Below are 14,205 nucleotides of genomic sequence, written 5' to 3' on the forward strand. Positions count from 1 at the left end.
CCTCGTATAGTCCTGGGAAGCTTGGTGATGAAATCTATAGTAATATCTTCCCATTTCCACATAGGAATGTCTAACGGATGCATCTTTCCGTGTGGCCTCTGGTGCTCGGCCTTGACCTTCCTACAGGTCAAGCACCGCTCCACGTACCAGGCGACATCCCGTTTCATGCAGGGCCACCAGTAATCGGGTCGAAGATCTCTGTACATCTTCGTCGCCCCGGGATGAATCGAGAACCAGGATTTGTGCGCCTCCTCCATCAGAACCTGGCGCACACCCCCATGATAGGGAACCCATACACTACGATGTAGAGTCAATAACCCTCGGCTATCGTAGTCGAAGGAGGAAACCTGACCCACAATACGCTCGCTCTTCCGATGTTCCTCCTTCATGGCCTCCAGCTGGGCCTCTCAGATCTGATCCAAAAGCGGAGTCACCATGGTCATCCTCATGCAGATGTCCCTGATCGGCACTGCCTTGCGGCTAAGCGCATCACAGCATTGGCCTTCCCCGGGTGATAAAGGATCTCACAATCGTAATCATTCACTACGTCTAACCACCGACGCTGCCTCATGTTCAGATTCGGCTGATCCATAAGGTACCTCAAACTCTTGTGGTTCGTGTAGATGGTACAACGGACCCCATAGAGGTAGTGTCGCCAAATCTTGAGGGCAGAGATGACCGCCCCTAACTCCAAATAAGTTGTCGGGTAGTTCACCTCGTGAGGCTCTAGCTGCCTCGAGGCGTAGGCGACGACATGCCCTCTCTGCATCAGAACTGCGCCCAAACCTGAAATGGACACATCACAAGACACCACGAAATCCTCCACGCCCTCGGGCAGGGCGAGGATCGGCGCCTCGCACAGTCTCTGTCTCAACGTCTCAAATGATGCCTGCTGCTCAGGCCCCCAACGAAAGACCACCGATTTCTTCGTCAACCGGGTCAATGGTACCACTATCTTGGAGAAGTCCTGAATGAATCTCTGGTAATAGCCTGCTAACCCAAGGAAACTCCGAATCTCAGATGGAGACTTCGGAACCTCCCATCTCATCACGGCCTCCACTTTGGCCGGGTCGACCAATATCCCGTTTTGGTTGACCAGGTGCCCCAGAAACTGCACCTCGCGCAACCAGAACTCGCATTTGGAGAACTTGGCATACAAGATCTCCTTCCTCAAGGTATCCAGAACCTCCCGCAAGTGATCCTCATGTTGCTCCTGCGTCTTGGAATAAACCAAGATGTCATCGATGAAAACTATCACAGACCGATCCAACATCGGTCTGCACACGCGGTTCATGAGATCCATGAACCCGACAGGAGCATTGGTGAGCCCGAAAGGCATCACCACGAACTCATAGTGACCATAAAATGTCTGAAAGGCAGTCTTCTACACATCCTCCTCTCTGACCCTCATCTGGTGATAACCTGAACGCAAATCAATCTTAGAGAACCAATATGCTCCTTGCAGCTGGTCAAAGAGGTCATTAATCCTCGGGAGTGGGTAACGGTTCTTCACCGTTACCTTATTCAGCTCCCAATAATCTATACACATCCGATGCGACCCGTCCTTCTTCTTCACAAATAAAACCGGGCCTCCCCAGGGCGAACTGCTCGGTCTAATGAATCCCTTGTCTAACAGCTCCTGCAGCTGTGTAGACAACTCCTGCATCTCAGGAGGAGCCAACCGATACGATGCCTTGGCTATCAGAGCCGCACAAGGGACTAGGTCGATCCTGAACTCTACCTGCCTCTCCAGAGGTATCCCAGGCAACTCCTCGGGGAATACATCCGCGAACTCTCGTACTACTGGTACATCGCCCACCGTCGCCTTATCTGCCTCTCGGGTATCCATGACATAGGCGACATATCCTATGCAACCCTGTTAGAGGTAGCGCCAAGCCCTTGCTGCTGAACATAAGACTAGTCCTCGCTATGGCCTCTCGCCCTGAATCACCAGCTCTCCCCCACTTGGGGTCCTGATCCGCACCAACTGTTGTGCGCAGTCAATCACCGCCCCATTAGGGCTTAGCTAATCCATTCCTATAATAACCTTGTTCCCCCGAAAAGGTATGGGAACCAAGTCTACCAGGTAGCTCTCCTTGAACAATCTCAGAACACAATCTCTATAAACCTCTGATGCTCGCACTAACCGGTTGTCCGCAATCTCGACCTCTATGGGGCAATCCAACATGCCCGAGGACTCAGGAAACCTCTTGCTAAGCGCAAGAGAGACAAACGATCGGGTAGCACCCGAATCAAACAACACCTGAACTGGGATACCGTTCACATGGAACGACCCTAAACAGAGCGCATATATAACATATCAAAATCATAGCGACATAACATAAAAGTTTAGAGAGAAGAAATCATACCCGTCACCACATCGGGTGCGGCGTGTGCCTCCTCGGCTATCAGCTGAAATGCTCGGCTCCGCACCACTGGAGACTCTGCCTTGACCTTCGGCCATCCGCCACTCGGGCTGTCGCTGGAGTCGGCGCCACCACCGACGCTGCTGCTGATGCTGCTGACAATCTAGGACAGTTGGCCTTCTTATGGCCCCTCTGATTGTAATGAAAGCAAATCAGGTCTGACGTCTGAACTGTGGGGGCGGGGGCAGTACAATCCCTGCCAAAGTGCCCCGTCTTGCCGCACTTATAGCAGCCAGACGATACCACTCTACAAGCTCCCTCATGCGGCCTGCCACATTTCCTGCAGCGGCTCTGGCCCGGCTGGCCCTTCGACCTGATGTTGGATCCCTTGGGTTTCTTCCCTGAAACCCCCGTAACCTGCTCTGTCTCTGTTTTCCTCTTCCTGAGGTGCTCCAAATCAATCTCCCTCTCCCTTGCCCTGGCAATCATGGAATCCAGGGTCGGACACGCTGAGAAGCTGACATGCTCCCGGATATCAGCTCTCAACATGTCGTGATAGCGGGTCCTCCGCATGTCCTCATATCCTGCATACTGAGGCACCAATAAGGCCCTTTCTCGGAACTTGGCGGTAATATCTGCCACTGTCTCTGTCGTCTGAGTCATATCAAGAAACTCCCTGGCCAGCTGCTGAAGCTCCACGTCCGGCGCAAACTCGGCCCTAAACCTGGTCACAAAATCTGACCAAGTCATAGCCTCAATAGCTGAGGCTCCTAATGAGTCACCAACTGCCTCCCACCAATCCCGAGCCCTATCTCTCAAACAACCCGCAGCATAGCGGACCTTCGACCGCTCAGGGCAGAAGCTCGTCAACTGCGCAGACTCAATGTCTGCGATCCATCTCCTGGCAGCGATGGGGTCCTTCACCCCGTGAAAGTCTGACGCACCACTCCCCCTGAAATCCTTGAAGGACAGGGTGCGCGTACCCGACTGGCTGGACGCCGAGTCCCTACGGAATGCCTGGAGGCGATCCTCCATCAACTCGATAACCCCCTCCTTGATCGACCCGAAGATGATAGGGGTCGACTCAAGGATACCTCTAGTGATCTCAGACGCGATGAACTCGCGTAAGCTGTCATCAACCTGCTCGGATCCCGCACCCGAGCCTGATCCTGATCCTGACCCAGATCCTGAACCTCCTGCTCCATGTCGCGTAATCGCCATACTGAAAATAAACACATAAATGTCAGGATCATACATACTCTCGAGAGATCTCGCACACTTTCCAAGTTTCCTGGTTCTATATTGGCCCTCCTTGACTCGAGTACGAATCCTCTGCTTCCAGTAGTACGGGCCCATACTACCTTCCACATCTATCCGTACTTTCCTCAAGGATTGCTTCAACTTCACCAAGTCCCTTTACCGATACTGCTTTCGACTAATCTCATCCTAGGCTTTCCTAGGGCACCCTCCGTCCTACTCTCCGCCATCAGCTGCACTAGGAGTCCCCACCACCTTTCCCTAACTAGCTTGCGAATACTGTTACATATTCGCTTACTAGTTAGTTAAAGCTAGCCAGAACCCCTATAACATAAAGCAAGCAGCATTCGTGCATTGAGTAACCAAATCCAGCATAACCTAATCAGGCTATCATACTACAGACTAGCAGCCCTAACATACGGCTCAATAAACTCCTACAACAGGCATACAAGGCATCCTTCCTAGATCCTTAAACCTATTCTAGCATGCAGTTCTCATAAACACATAACAGGCATAAAAGGCATCCTCCTAGATCCTTAGCCCTAATCTAGCATGCAGTTCTCACGATCATATCATATAACATATCATAACATGTATGGGTATCTTGGGGAAAACATACTTGAGCTCGGCCGGTCGCACGCATCACACACCTCGTTCTTTCTCAATTTCTTTAACTTAGATTTTAGAAACTATTTTCTTGCAAAAATCTTTCAATCCCTCGGTTTGAGTTCATACACCCCCGAGGGTGTGTCTGAATCCCTCAAACCAAGGCTCTGATACCAACTTGTAACATCCCAATTTTCAAGGCTAAAAAAAATTCTCATTTTTAAGTAAGCAGTTCATAAAATAGTCTACCAAACATTTCCAATGTTACATCAGTTCATAAAACCATAACGTCATGTCTCCAAAATTATATTATCAAAGTAATGAAAATCAGAGTGCAATCCCAGAAAACTCCATGCGGAATCCTGTGTGTGTGATGTGCTGCTACACCGCTGACTCCTTCCCCTTGGACGAAGAGGTACCTGAAACCAAAACTGAAACTGTAAGCACGAAGCTTAGTGAATTCCCCCATCATACCACATACCATATAAACACAAAGCATATATACTGTCGGGCAATTCTGGGGTGCCCAACCTACCCGGTCCAGCCATTTTAGGGTGCCGACCTACCCATGCCAAACCATTCTGGGGTGCTGACCTACCCGTGTCAAGCCATTCTGGGGTGCTGACCTACCCGTGTCAAGCTATTCTGGGGTGCTGAACTACCCTTCGGTCCTAACACCCGAACCACGAGGACTATTTCACCCCTTACCACTACTACTGCATATATCATAACATAAACATACTGTCAGACATATCTGGGGTGCTCGACCTACCCTTTGGTCCTAACAACCGAACTTGGGGACAAGTCCCCTCCTACTACCACTAACACATATAACATATTATGCTAACACATAAACATATCAGGTAGTAGCAAACCAGACAATTATCACAAAGACAGTCATCTCAACTATAATCAACTACTAGTGGTCCAACCTTGGTGCCTTAGACCTACTTCTACTGGAAGGTAACTCACCTCAATGTCGCGTAGTGTCTGCACTGATCTTAATGTGGGATCGACTCTCCCCGACTTCTCAATCCCTACACAAAAACTCTTCCAAGTTATCAACTCATACTCATACTCGTGACCCTTACAAGGGTCGACCCAATCCCAATCAATGTTCAAGTCAAATCCATGGTCAAAGTCAACATCTGGTTGACTCGACTCGCCGAGTTGGCCCACCAACTCGTCGAGTCCGCATAACCACAAAATGTCATAAACTCGTCCCTACCCGTCGAGTCTAGCAAGAGCTCGACGAGTTCGCCTTCAACAACACATCGAACAATCTTTAATCGACTCGCCGAATTCGTTCTTGAACTCGCTGAGTTCATCTTCATCCATAAAGAAGATGTTCAGTCTATGACTCGCCGAGTTCCTCTTGAACTCGCCGAGTCCGTCTTCATAAGTTGGGAGATTGCCTTGGACTCGCCGAGTCTGTTCATACACTCGTCGAGTCCCATGATTTCCAGGTCCAAAACAAACCCGTATCAAGCTGAGTGTTCCTTCCACTCAACCAAAACCAATTCCAGAAGACGTTTTGGGGGAAAAAGCGTCCCGACTCGCCGAGTCACCCAAGTGAGTCACCGAGTCCCTCTTTGTTCAAAACTATACATTCGATTTTAGTGGGACTTAAAGCATCCCAATCATAGATCTGACCTCCTAGGGTCCCTTTTATACGTAAAGCTACGAACTTGATGTCCATGCATGGGGCTTTTTGGCTCAAAAGGCTATAAAATGGGGTTTATATGATGCATGGGCTTCCCATGGCCACAAAGTTGGCACCTTTATGCCATGGGAACCCTCAATGGTTCCAGATCTGAAGCACAAACCCACATATACAAGCAAATCTGAGCATAGCCTCTTAAAAGCTTAGAAAATGTAGAAAATAACCCCCAAACAAGATCTAGGAGATAGATGGTCAAGGTTCAAACTTTTTACCTTGAATGAACTGAGAATGAAGCAAAACCTCTGGATCTTCTTGCTTCCTCTTGATCTCCCAAGCTCCTTTATTCTTTTCAAGCTTCAATCACACAACAAATGTCACCACAAAGCTGAAACACACTCAGTAATTGTTTAGGGTTTCAATCTAGGGTTTCTCTGAGTTGGGAGGGTGATGAAGGCTGGGTTGGGACGAGATAAAGTGTTTAAATAGGGTGGAAACCCTAAATATTAGGGTTTTGTCCAGACAGCTCCTACTCGTCGAGTAGGTCACTTAAACCCCCGATCAAAAGTCGAGTCTACTCGACGAGTTGGGCCACCAACTCGCCGAGTCCCAGAGTAAAATTGCAATATTTCTTGAAATTAAATACGTACCATGGATCGGGTGCTAAACTATTGATTCATGCTTTCAGTGTTGTGCATGTGGTCCTTGCATCGGAAGCTTCTAGGCAAGATCTCGTTGTAGCCGGTTGTCCCTTTTAAGACAACTAAATAGGGTTAAAAGGAGCATGTGTCACTCAGGTTAAATATTGATTGAAGGGGTTGGTTAGCTCGTTGAACCAAACGCCGTCATTAGTAAAGGTAGAGTTATTATTGAATTATCAACCTACTTCCGGGTGTGATGGATACACTTTCGCATGAGTTTTGTGTTGGATTAGTGTCTAAGCCCATAACTATAATTGGTATGTACTTGACCCGATTTGGCATGGTCCATTTGGGTTGCATGGCATCGGAACAATTGGATAGACAAAATGAGAAAAAAGGATACTAGTGATTTATATTATTATATTATAAGTTCTAATATATTAATATGAAATCATATTATTTAATTAGTATTGATCAAGAATTAATTTAGAATTAATCTAGTGATCAAAAGGAACTAATTAAATATGGACTTTTATATATGTGGTGGGCCAAGTTCATTTAGGTTGGGCTAAGCTTTCATGGATAGTCCATGGAGTATTTAACCCATGAATCCTATGGAAATGAAAGGTCATGGGTATTAGGGTTTACATGAATGTAACCCTAATACTACACACTATATAAAGAGGTTCCTAGCTCATGAAATGTGCACTAGTGGCTATACACAAGAGAGCAAAACCGATTTGGTGCATGTATCCTTATTCTCTAGTTATTACAAGGGTTCTTGGTGTTGTGTGAACCATTTGAGGTGTCACACTTGAGGCACTAGGCTCTTAAGCTCCATGGAATCAAGCTACAACATCAAGAGGTATGTCATTCTACTAGATTCTTGTAGTATAGTTGCTTCATATTATGCTAGTTAGGATGAAACCTTAGAATATTGAATATTTGCATGTATAATAGAGAAAACATAGATCCAAGGTTTATAGGGTTGCATGTACACCATAGGAGTGTTAGAATGCTTAAAACCTTTCAGTGGTATCAGAGACTAGGCTTGTTTTCTTTTATACTTGATGCAAGTTGCTGAAAATCGAAGTTTATATGCTGTCTGGACAGCTGACTCGCTGAGTTCATTAAGGAACTCAACGAGTCCATGCCTAAGTTCATCCAACTCGTCGAGTTGGTTCATGCACTCGACGAGTTGGACCCCTGACAGCATATCTTCGAGTTTTAAGGCTGGAATTGGTCTAGAATCATTACCTTAAACTGTTTTGGACTTATAAAACCTGTTTTTGATGTGGTAATGATTATGGTAAACCAATTTTAAAGTTGTTATCAAAATTTCAAGTTTTATGTGTGTTTATGTAATTCTTGAAATTGTTGATATGATTGTTCATACACTTATGAGTTTTGGTAGATCATAGGAATTATTTGCAAAATTGTTTGTTAGTTAATTCTTGATCTAAATGTATTTTAATGGAGTCCATAATTTGTCCTCAAGTTATGGATTACCAAAAGTCATTTCTTTTAAAGATTCATTTAAATGCATAGGTTACAAAAGTTGAAGAGTCTTTTTGTTTTAAGAACTTCATAACTTGTCCTCAAGTTATGGATGTTCAAGAGTCTCTTCATTAAAGTTTTTAAAACCTTAATTAAACTCATAAGTTATGAAAATCCAAAAGTTTTTGAATAGTTCAAAACTTGCCCTCAAGTTTTGGAATTTGTAAAGTTTTCCCTCATGAATACTTTAATTCCAAGTTAAACCCTTAGAATTTTAAAAGTTAAAATTCAACCATTATACTTTATAGTATTATAAGTTAATAATATATATATATATATATATATATATATATATATATATATATATATATATATATGTATAAGAACAAAGTCAGTCTTACCGTTACTAGGCCTCATTCACGAAGTCGGTCTATAAGGGGGGTATAAGGTTACTGTCTATTAAATGACAGTTTAATGGGTGTCCACTCTCACCCACCGCTTCCTTGACTGGTGGAGGGTCGTTAGCCGAACGGGTAGGACAAGGACTATAATTCTCCCTTCATTATAAGTATAATGATAAATATAAAGTAACTAAACCTTTTATAAATTCCCAATCTTAGTTACTTTAGGGAAATGTGAATTTGGTGCTAACCCATGAAATTACACTTTGCACTTTGTTTAAGTCGTTAGTGGAGCGCGTGTGGTTAACTGGCACACTAACTTGGATTTAACAAGGTAGGAAAAGGGTAACTTAATGTTTATCATGGGATCGGTGGAGCGCGTGTGGTTAACTGGCACATCGATTAAGTGATAAATATTAAGGGTACCAAGTATATTTGCATGGTTATTCACACCTTGTTTTGTGATCCTCGGCATCCCAGTCACAAAACTTGAGAGGACACAATCGAGATTGAAACATGTCATTGAAAAGTTCAATGAATCTCAAAAGATCTAGGAGTTTCACATCCAATTAAAACCTAATAATTATTTCGTTTTTCATGGTGGAAATTGGTGAATCGTCATTCACCTACCTTCAAATATTCTATAGCTTGGATTACGGCATCCCTCTTCCAAGTTATAAAATATTGTGTTGGGTCCTAGCCTTAATATCTCATATTGGGTGTTATATTAAGGAATTTAAATCAACTAACTTGAATTTCTCCTAGTGTAGATGTCTGGTTTAGACAACTATGATCTTCCCAAATCTCATGGAAATCATACTTCTCTTCCTCCACCTCCTCTAATTATTCTCCCTAACCCGCAAGCTCTTGAATAGTTCAAGGTCACTCAAGCCCTATTGGCAAGCAAGGTCTATGTGTGCTCACATCTTGGAGATAAAGTCACATATTGACAAGCCGAGAGAGTTGGGTGTCAAAGTCTTGAGGAAGTTGGTTGGTGACTAGGGTCTTCAATCACTTTCTAAGTCACATAGTGAGTTTCCTTTGGGACTACTATGTAACAGACTATGGCATGACCCTTAATGATCTTATCTATTTGCTTGGTGCTGCTGAATCAGCAGTGATTTGCAGCACTGGTAAAGCAAATTTGATTAGAAGATCAACTTCCCAAACTTCCATGGACATTGACAATGGTGACATTGGAAATCCAGAAAGCTTCCTCTTCCCAATGGAAAGGAATCGGTCATAGTCAACTCAGTTGACCAAATGGTAAAGAGAAAGGCTAAGTCTGAGATAGTCCCATGTACCATTACCAATGAGTCTATATGGTTCTATTGCTAAAGGAATGGGCATTGGTTGCGAAGCTGCCCTATTTACCTGAAATATCATGAAGATGGTAAAGTCAAAAGTTTGACTCTACTTCGGGTAAAGTCCACTATCTGACTCTATTAAGCTCCTATTGGAGATTCTTATACATGATGTGACTGGGTCGCATGTTGATGTTTTAAGAATCAAAGAAAAGAGGAAGCTTAAAGGAAGAATATGCTGATTCTGATCGCGAATATGGATTTCGATCGCATGGTTCGATGATCAAAATTTTGAGCTGTTGCTTAAGAGTTATGATATTTTGCTTAGGAATAGATACCAACAAGTTTTCATATGCATTTTCATTGTAAGGATAAGTTTTCCGCAAGTTTTAAAATAAAAGGAAAAAAAGGTTTTTAATTTTATTTTAAATATCCTTACAATGGCATTTGTGAAAAAATTTTGTTTATATGATTCCATTGATAGCAATATTGGAAAATGGATTTGATTCTTTCGTTTGTGGTAGTGTCATAATTTACCAAATAAGGAAAGATTCTCATCACCCAAGTTTCAATTGGACCGAAACTTGGAATCATGCAAGTTATATTGCATGACGAATGAGAATTTTCATTTTTGGAAAATTAAGACTAATTCCTTGTTCACATGTATATGTGGGTCAAGTGAAGGACTAAGTGATCGAGTACACATTCTTGTGCATTGGTCAAGTCCACCACAAAGATCGATAAGACTATTCGTCATGATTTACTAAAGTTTAGTAAATATGGTTATACTTACAAGTTTAAGTATAATTCTGAAGAATTGGAAAAGTTTCGATGTATGGCAGAACGAATGAGAAGAATTAAATTTGGCAGAAAGATAAAAGTTTCTCAAATCTGAAAAGATGGGAGAAGTACTTTAGTATCATGTTTTATGATCATCTTAATGATTGTGAGACCATATCACAATTCATCCTCTAAGGACATCTTAGTGCATTCTTATGGCTAATAAGAGGAATCATGAATTGTTGAAATGGTTAAATCAAGAAGATGAGTCATACTTCGTTCCAAAACAAGTCTTAGAGTGATACTCCAAGATTGTAACTTGAGTGACACATCTTAAAGAAGGTTAATTAACACTTGTCAAATGTAAGAGTAAAATGTGTTCTACTCTTGTACATTTGAAATTGGTAAGTTGTGATGTTTTGGATAAAACAAAGACCAACTAAGGCCAATTGTGTGAAGGGTTTGTCTTGAAAAAGAATTTGCACTATCTCTTGAATATTTGACAAGAGAGTCTTATATGTCAAGAGGACAGTAGGACTCTTAAAGATCTTGAAAAAGCTTCAAGAGTCTAATCAAGAATAAAAACTTGTAGTTTATCACTAGCACATATTCCTTTTTCTGTGCCCATTCTAGTTAAAGTTGGCTTTGCATATGAGTTCTGAGAGTTCTCAATTGGTTGCATAACAACTTGGAAGCAATGGCAGACCCTTGTGCTGCCAGGTGGCAAAAATTTAAGATTGCACAAGTTCAGTCCATATGAGTTTGGGTTTGTCACTAACCTTTTCTTGTGATTATGGTTTTGACAAATTCATATGGATAGGAACACATACACCATAAAATCTAAGTGTCATAAGGTTTCTCTCCGATTCATGAAAATGATGGTGAGGAAACACTTTCACTAAGAGGTTTTAAGTAGATAGAAATTGTGATATTTGCATTCTCAAAGTCGTTAGTGGAGCGTGTGTGGTTAACCGACACACTAACATGGACTTGTGAGGAATGACAAAGGTCTAAACAATTGAGACTATGATTACGACATCCTTTTTCATAGTTCTGAAATTGTTTAGACACACATGTGTGCTATCTAAAGAAAGGTGTATGATTTTGATAAAGTTTTATCAAAGCATCTTGTATCAGAAATCTAAACTTTGGTAAGAAAGTCAATAAAGTATTGATTTCTAGAAGTCCAACTGATTTCTGAGGACATGTCAAAGCTAGTGGGAGCATAAGTGTTATGCTAATAATCATCATGTTAGTGGGAGCATGATAATTATGATAAGTGTTGAAAGTTAGCAATGTTAATTATAGAAAACAAAAGTTTCAATTAGGAAAAGTTGTTTTGCTATAATTAAGGGAGAGGAAATTGTACTTCAATTCAAATCTAAAAGCTTATATCGTGAGATTTCAATCAAATTTAGTCAAGTATATATGAATGTTATGATTGGAATGGTTCGACATAAGGAAATTCTATATATGGGAACATTATTTGCGTTCTAAAATTCGATTATGATTACGACATCCCTTTTCATAATCTGAATTTTGAGAACATGGCAAATAGAAATAGAAATATTATAGCAAAAGACTGGTCTAGTATCATGTCTTTATGTGAGACATCATGAATCGTGTCCCATATGCTTCGGATATAGGATCGATTGCATGTGCTATAATATTCATCTGTTCTAAATTTTTCCAAATGCCTAGAGCATTAAGAGGGAAAAAGTACTAGAACTGGATATGACTAATTTGATTAAGCAATTGTCGAGAACAATCTAAGGTTTACCAAAGATTGGTTGCTTAGGGACAGTTGGAAGTATATTGTTAATTTTGGAAGGACCATATTGGCATACTCTGAAAAGGGGCAACTCTTGTTCAGAGGTGATAGTCAAAATGGGAATATGGAGATGTCTCCATAGGTGGAAGTTATTCATTAAATTTGTGTAAGATTAGAAAACTTAATGCAAGAAGGATGTTCAAAGCAATGTACTTTGAATATGAGACTTTGTTTCCATGGAGTTGATCTCAATTGGAATACTCTGTATTAACTGTTGACAAGTCATTGTGACTTTGTGCATAATCATTACAAGGATCAGTGCATATAAGTTTAAATCCAACATATTTCGGTAAATTGCAGGAATTTGGAATTTTTGCATTTGCGGTAAGGATTTGGGATTGTGAAATGAGAATCATTGGAATTATGTTCAATCGATCTATTCCACAAAGTAAAGATCATAGACAAACATAGTGTGCGTACTTGGTGTATGGCATGACTAGTGTTTAGAAAACATAGTGTACATGCTTGGAGCATGGGACAACTATTGTTTTAATTCAAGTATGAAGTTGATAATTTGAAACAGTATGCAATGAATAATGTGTAATCAATATGGTGATAAATAAAAGGTGTTCTATTTATATTCATAAGTTCTGAGACCATATTGGATTCGATTATTCTTGTGTTTCACTTTGCATTTTTTGACTTCCAGAATAACTAGGTCGTTCTTCCTGAATGACTAAGTTGTTCAAACCATCCACAGTTGATAATACGTTGGAAGTAGGTATTAAGGCAAGACTGTCATGAAGCTGGTTTGTAGATGTCCAAGGTATTGGACATAGCAAGAGTTGCTGCAACATTCATGAGTGCTTATAAGTTATGAGTATTGGATTAAACCCACGCTCATTTGACTCACTTCATGGATTTTATCACGAATGATCATGAGACAATAATATCTTATATTCTTCAAACCTAGAGATATGAGTTGTTGCCTATGAGTTGGTTATACATTGATTGTACGAAAATGCATTGGTAACTCGATGTTATAAAACGTTCCTTTGTGTATGATTCAACAAGTAGTAGAACAAGCATATGATTCGAAGTTTATCCATTCCTTTTACCTTTGAAGGGATAAAAGCGATATCTATGGGCCCCTCGATGATTTAGTGATGACACCCCGAAGTGCTTGGCCAAGCCTGGACTGATTTGATTTGTTCAATTAGTCGGTCGTCATAAATCGGAAATCGGGAAACAACAAATGGACAGAGAGAATGATTATAATCCATGTCTCAGTCCATATGATATCTAGAATGGAGGAATATATGATCCCTTATCTAATGGATGCGTCATTGATTTGTTCAGAGTTCGACAACAGGTTTTAAGAGCTACGATTGCTAGTCGGGTTTTGGAGTCATACGCAATAATAGTTTTAGACTTATCCAAGTGGGAGACTATTGGATTAGTGTCTAAGCCCATAACTATAATTGGTATGTACTTGACCCGATTTGGCATTGTCCATTTGGGTTGCATGGCATCGGAACAATTGGATAGACAAAATGAGAAAAAAAAAGGATACTAGTGATTTATATTAATATATTATAAGTTCTAATATATTAATATGAAATCATATTATTTAATTAGTATTGATCAAGAATTAATTTAGAATTAATCTAGTGATCAAAAGGAACTAATTAAATATGGACTCTTATATATGTGGTGGGCCAAGTTCATTTAGGTTGGGCTAAGCTTTCATGGATAGTCCATGGACTATTTAACCCATGGATCCTATGGAAATGAAAGGTCATGGGTATTAGGGTTTACATGAAAGTAACCCTAATCTTCCACACTATATAAAGAGGTTCCTAGTTCATGAAATGTGCACTAGTGGGTATACACAAGAGGGCAAAACCGATTTGGTGCATGTA

The sequence above is a fragment of the Lactuca virosa genome, chromosome 8 (assembly GCF_052849685.1).
Source record: "Lactuca virosa cultivar CGN04683 chromosome 8, Lactuca_virosa_CGN04683_v6, whole genome shotgun sequence".
NCBI classification, from domain to species: domain Eukaryota; kingdom Viridiplantae; phylum Streptophyta; class Magnoliopsida; order Asterales; family Asteraceae; genus Lactuca; species Lactuca virosa.